Raw genomic sequence first — 7331 nt, forward strand, 5'->3', positions numbered from 1 at the left:
CTGAGAGAGAGTACTGTGCTCAGAAGTCCTAACTCTGAGTCCTAGCCTCCACCCTTTGGATGCTACCCTAACCACGGAGGGCTAACTTCATATAATTCGAACTCCTTACAATGACAACTTCTTAAATCCATTACAGGATTTCTTGAAATGTGAGTAAAGAGCAAAGTAAACCAGCATTCAGTAGCACAGAATTGGATTTGCTTTTGTCTATTTGCAACATATATAATAAATAGATGTCAATATAAATATACAAAGAATGCATATAAAGTACTTAAGTTAGGTGTCATAACTCAACATAATGTTCAATCAAAATACTATCTTTACATGATCAGTGCTTCTGTTAACAAAGAATTGCCCAAGGGGACTTTGTAGAGCTATGGAGATGCATGGACAGAGTTATCAATTAATTCTAGATTTTAGCTGCTCAATTGGCATATGTGGGAGAAAAAGACTGAGGAAGAAAGATGATACAGATTTCAAGACTTTACAAAAGATAGAATCCTCTGTTTTTGGTGGGAAAATCCAAACTAGTTTATTGTAAAGCTAATGAATTAGTCCAAATGGAAACTTGATTTAGGTGTCTTTTCTTATCCTCCAGATCACAGTTCTCTCTGGTTATTGTCATTGTACACACTGGTTTGTGCTTGTGGTGTAGACAAAGTCTACAATGTGTGTTTCATGTGTTTTAACATTGAAGACAATAAAGTAGTGTGCAAGAGCTCAGCTTGGATTAGTATTGAGCACCAGTGATTGGAAACATGTCATCTTAGAATTGAAAGGGTCATTTAGTTCAGTTCCTTCCAAATACCTCTAGGTATTTGAATGTTTAAAAACCAAGATGTTGAATGTTTGGAGACATTCTGAAAATTCTCTAGGGCTGGAGAATCCATAAACTTAGTTCAGGGTTTCTATAGTCAAGACATTTGTATTGTTTGGTTCATTTCACATCCCAGTGTACTTTTTTCCTTGAGTAAGCCCAGTACTTCTTGTTTAGAAAAAATACAAGACAGGATCTAGGGAAGAAGGCTCCATGGGCTGTGGAATACCAATGAGGATAGGAATGGGCAATGAAAGAGTGGGGCAGACTGGGGCAATGTCCTGTTTTTAAATACTTAAAGACTATTATCCAACTACCTACTGATAAAATGGCAGATAAATAAAGGTCCCCAGGTATGCTGCAGCTTCAAGTTCAGCTTATGAGAGGACAGTCATAGTTATTCAGATCATATGCAACTCCAGAGATCAACTATTTCACCATTTCCATTTTATGCAAACTTGAACCCCTTTGAAAATGACATACTGTATTTTCTGTTCCTTAAAATGTTAAAAAAAAATTATTCTTTTTTTGTATAATGCATGATAAAATACCCAATTTTAAGGAAGTACTGTTTAATTTTGGCTTAACAAATAATTAAAAGTTATACTAGGAACTTCATTTTAATGCGATTTTAACACTATTCAAAATTTACAGACAAATTTTGATATTTTTCTATTTAACAAGTGATACGGCTTATTTACCTTAAGTTGCTTTTGTAACAGTGTCAGCAAATTCATTTTAAAATGACATATTATTTCCTATGTGATCTTAGACTCAGTGTACATTAAAGTCTAGTGAAAATTTAATTTTATCTTCAGGCATCAAAATAGACAAAAACTGTTTTCATGACATGATGTTAATAACTCTTTCATTTTGTGTTTTTTAATATATGACATATTTGGTTTTTATTATTTTTTTAATTGAAGTACAGTCAGTTACAATGTGTTAATTTCTGGTGTATAGCACAATGTCCCAGTCATACATAAACATACATATATTCGTTTTCATATTCTTTTTCATTAAAGGTTATTAGAGGATATTGAATACAGTTCCCTGTGCTATACAGAAGAAACTTGTTTTTGTTTTTTTAAATCTATTTTTATATATAGTGGCTAACATTTGCAAATCTCAAACTCCCAAATTATCCCTTTACCACAGTAACCATAAAATTGTTTACTATGTTTGCGAGTCAGTTTCTGTTTTGGAGATGAGTTCATTAGTGTCCTCTTAAAAAAAATGTGATGGTGTTTGGAGGTGGGGGGGTCTTTGGGAAGTGATTAGGTTTACTTGAGGTCATTAGGTTGGAGCCCACATGATGAATTAGTGCTATAGGAAGAAAAAAACACCAAAGCCCTTTCTCTCCACCATATGAGGACACACGGAGAAGGCAGTCTAAAAACCAGGAGAAGGGTCCTCACCAGAATCCATCCATGATGGCACCCTGATCTTAGACTCCCAGCCTAGAACTGTGAGAAATAAATTTCTATTGTTCAAGTCACCCAATCTATAGTATTTTGTTATGGCAGCCTGAGCCAACTAAGACATAATATGAGAGGGAAGTTTTGGTGCTATTATTTATGAGCATAACAAATCACAGTGTGGATAGTATTTATTTCCACTAAATGTAAATGCAAAATGGATATAAATAGGTCATACAACTTAATTAACAACAGCAACAAAAATCCAAAAATGGGCAGAAGACCTAAACAAGCAATTCTCCAGTGAGGCCATACAAATGGCCAATAGGCACATGAAAAAATGCTCAATATCGCTAATTATCAGGGAAATGCAAATCAAAACTACAATAAGGTATCACCTCATCACTTCACACCAGTCAGAATGGCCATCATTCAAAAGTCCACAAACAGTAAATGCTGGAGAGGGTGTGGGGAAAAGGGAACCCTCCTACACTGCTGGTGGGAATGTAGTTTGGTTCAGCCATTATGGAAAACAGTATGAAGATTCCTCAAAAAACTAAAAATAGACTTACCATATGATCCAGCAATCCCACTCCTGGGCATATATCTGGAGGGAACTCTAATTTGAAAAGATACATGCACCCCAGTGTTCATAGCAGCCCTGTTTACAATAGCCAAGACATGGAAACAACCTCAATGTCCACCAACAGAGGACTGGATAAAGAAGCTATGGTATGTTTATACAATGGAATACTACTCAGCCATAAAAAGAATAAAATAATGCCATTTGCAGCAACATTAATGGACCTGGAGATCATCATTCTAAGTGAAGTAAGCCAGAAAGAGAAAGGAAAATGCCATATGATATCACTCACATGTGGAATCCAAAAATTAAAAAAAGGCACAAGTGAACTTACCTACAAAACAGAAACAGACTTACAGATATGGTAAACTTATGGTTACTGGGGGGAAAGGGGATGGGAAGGGATAAATTGGGAGTTCAATTTGCAAATACTAACTACTATATATAAAAATAGATGAACAACAAGTTTCTTCTGTATAGCACGGGGAACTACATTCAATATCTTGTAGTAACCTCTAATGAAAAAGAATATGAAAAGGAATATATGTATGTATATGCATGTACAACTGAAACATGCTGTACACCAGAAATTGACACATTGTAAGTTGGCTATATATTTCAATTAAGAAAATGAAAAATGAAAGATTTGGATCCATTGACTACTAGAGGAGATTTTCATAACTTTTCTTGTTTTTATACTTCTCATGAAATGATATTCCAGTATTAAGAAGCTTTATGCATCCTTTCTTTTCTGGTGGTCACTTGAGGGTGAAAATTAAATGGTTTGTTGTTATTAGTACAATTAGGATGTTTTACTAGTCAAAATCAAAATGGTGGCTAGCTGTGTTCAACTGAACGATGATAAACTGTGAGTTATAAGTAAGCCCCTCTAATTTCTACAAACATTAATTCAAATGAGAAAGTTTTCAGATGGTTTGTTCAAACGGGGAAAATGAAAAAAATTATACTCTATTGATTAAAGAAAAATGGAGATAGACAGTGTCTTAGGTCAAGTTCCCAACAGCAGAACCTGAAGTAGAGTGTTTGGTGCAGGTGATGTAGTGAGGGAGAGCTCTTGGGGCAGAACATGTGAGGTGTGAGGGAAGCAGGTTTGGCAGGGGAAGGAGCTCAGCAAAGATGTGGATTCAGCAAAAGGCAACTTCAGCCTCATCCCACAAAGAGCTCTGGAGTGTGAATGCCAGCACAGAGTGTATCCACACTGTACCATTGAGTCATGGGCTGTAGGCTGCCCTTCTGGGAGGATGTAACCTCTCCAGTGGCTCTAGTGAGATACAGGAAATCCTCCAGAGCATGTTGCAGCTATGAGCAGCCAACATCCACAGCAGTGTGCGGCTGAGCGTTCCAGCCAGGTGAAGGAATTCTGGAAGGGAATCGACGTCATCTGCTACAGACGTCATTTTTTATTATTTTAAGCATATGAACCCACTGGAATCATCTTTTTTTCTTCCAGTTTTATTGAGATGTAATTGACATATAACACTGTAAACATTTAAGATGCACAGCATGATGATTTGACTTACATACATCATGGAATAATTATCACATTAAGTTTAATGAACATCCATCATCTTCTGTAGATACAAAATTAAAGAATTAGGAAAATTTTGTTTCTTGTGATGAGAACTCTTAGGATTTACTCTAATGACTTTCATATATAACATACAGCAGTGTTCATTATGTTCATCATGTTGTACATTACATCCCTATTACTTATAACTGGACTAGAACCATGTTCTTAATACATAAACTGTTATTGGACAAGGATTATTTAATGCTGTTTAACTGGAAGGGAAACACCTTGAGGGCAGATCTTTGTTTAATTCAGAGATGATTCCTTGGTTCCTAGAACAGTCACAGACACACAGTAGGTATTTGTTTGTTGAATGACATCTATGACTGAATGAATGAGCAGGATCCAGAGCCCTGCTATCCTGAATGTTGGAGCAGTGCTTTGTAAGGACTCAATACTCCTATTAGTCAGAACTGCATCTGACTGCTTGTGTAGTAGCTGACCCAAACAGGGGGCTATTTTTTTTTTCACAATACAAGAAATCTGGAGTGGGGGGAGGCCAGGTCTGGGAGAGTGCTCTGCTCCATCATTTACGTTCCAAGAGCCTTATTCCTTTGCTTTCATCCTCATGTACGTCACAGTCCTAGGACAGCCCTTCCCTCTCAGCCTCAGAGTCCATTCTCATTCTCCAGGGCCAAAGAAGAAGGAAGAAGTGGGAAGGGACAGCACCTGTATAGGGAAAGCAACAACATTCCTAGAAACCTCTAGCAGATGTCCATGTAGATGTCTTTATCCAGAAATGCATCATCTGGCCAACCCTGAAGGGAGTCTAAGATGGGGAGCAGATTGGCTGGTACCACTGCTGCGTGGAACAAAATCGAGATTCTGCCAGAAGAGGAGAAAGGGAGAGCGAGGAGACAGATGACAATGTCTGCCTTTGTCACAAAGCTGCGCAAGACTATGGGTGGTTAACAATGAATACACTCTCTCTGAAGGACAAATCGAGGCAAAATTTAAAAAGGAAAATAACTTAAACCCCTCAACTCTCTTTTTTCTCTTTTTCTCCTTCCCCATCCTTTTATTATGACTTTCCTAGCAACCAGGGCTGAAGTTCTCCTCGAAGTCCGTAGGAAATACTTGAAACATGTTTCAAAACAAATTAAAATGAGCCGTAATCCAAGTACTTGTTACCACTTATTTTTCAACAGAATTTTGGACAACTTTTATTTTTGTCTTAATGGCCTTAAAGTCCAGTTGTACACTAGTGATTCTCCTCTTTCTTTTAAGGGGGAAATTCGGACTCCTGCAATGTTTCTGCTAGTGTTGCCGTTACCATTGGAGACTCCTAGGCGCTGTCGCTCCTTATGGTGAGTCTTGTGTTTCTCTGTGGAGAAACTTTCATTATTTCCAGACTCTTATTGAACCCATTATGAGACCATTGAGACAGGATGAGAAATAAAAATGTCTACTTTGTTCACTGGGCTGTTATTCCTGGATCTTTACAATTGAGGTGGAGAAAGAAAACACCTCCGGAAAAATAATTTAAGAGGCATGGCTGGTCGGTTGTCTCACTTTTGATCCCAGGAGCCCTGTAGTTCATGTGCAAATATGAAAAGGGCCACGGAAGTAAATTTCAGTGACATTTTTTATTTAAAATCTCCCGCTGACAAAATCACCTTTCCCATCAAGGGTCGTCTTGGCCACAATTTAAACGCTGGTCAGTCCAGTAAAGTGTTTTTGTGCCAAGAATTCTGGATTTTCCTTAACAGGGTTCTTCCTCTGAGTGGTCATGCTGGCTTTGAATTAGCACGTTGACCTTTTATGAGCCTTTGTGTTCTCCATCCATACAAAAAATTGGCTGTACTTTTTGGTTATACTGATGTGGAGGCACTGAGTCAAATATCCTGACCCTCAAGATACTTACCTCACCCCAGCAGCATCCTTCTCCCTGGCCAGACACCATTTCTGCAAGTAGATTTGTAAGTCAGGTTGATCCGAAGGATGTAACAGTTCTTTCCAAAGAGCCAGGCTCTCACCCTTTATTGCTAATTGGCTAGATACTGGGTTTTTTGTTTGTTTGTTTGTTATAGCCAGTTGAATGCAATATCATATATTATTATCTTGGTGAGCTTCCTATGGGGATGTTAACTTGTTCTACACCCACATAAAATACATTATTCTCTGGTTTTCTTATTAGATTTACTAACATGTCACTGCTGTACCATTACCATTTAACAGCCTGGGAGGCGGAAAGAACACACTATTATACAAGTCTTGGCAAATCCAACACCGATGTAGGGAAATCATTAAGCTTCAGGAAGTTTTAACTTTCTTGCACCCAATTTCTTATCATTAATACAAGGTTTGTATTCTTCCCTGACCCCCTGATCTTGTAAAGGAAATAGAGGGAGACAAGGGGAGCGGGAGGAGGAAGAGACACAAATCAGGCTGAACCATAGCTATTTCCAGCGCCTGCACTTACATCAGTGATTAATCAAACTAATGGGGAGTTCTAATTCGGTGCTCTGCTACCCTTAAGCCCTGTAATTGCGGTGTCTCTGAACCCAAAGGAAACACGTTGCTCTCTGCGTGCCCAGGCGCATAGCTTTTAAATCTTCGTAACTCTGTAATTACTACAGCGCTTTCCTTCAAATCTGGCTTAATTTCACTTCCTTAATGAGCACTGCGATCTTGATAAAGTTTGAAGTTTGCTGCCTCTGCCGTTCACAAGGACTCCATCCCAGACTGATAATGTGAGTTGTAGATTTTACTCCCTCAAGTTCCTCTCAAAAAGAAATGATTTATTTCAGGACCACCACAGTCAAAAGCACTTCCTCTGGGTCAAGGCCAGCGCTGGGTGTTTTCATCACAGAAGGGTGCTTGGAGAGCAAATTCTGAACAGTCAAAAAAAATGGGGGTGGGGAGGCATGGAGGTTGGGGGTTAAGCTTATGAACCCTTGGGGAAAGGCTGTTTGGCTTTAT

The sequence above is a fragment of the Vicugna pacos genome, chromosome X (genome assembly GCF_048564905.1).
Source record: "Vicugna pacos chromosome X, VicPac4, whole genome shotgun sequence".
Taxonomy (NCBI): Eukaryota; Metazoa; Chordata; class Mammalia; order Artiodactyla; family Camelidae; genus Vicugna; species Vicugna pacos.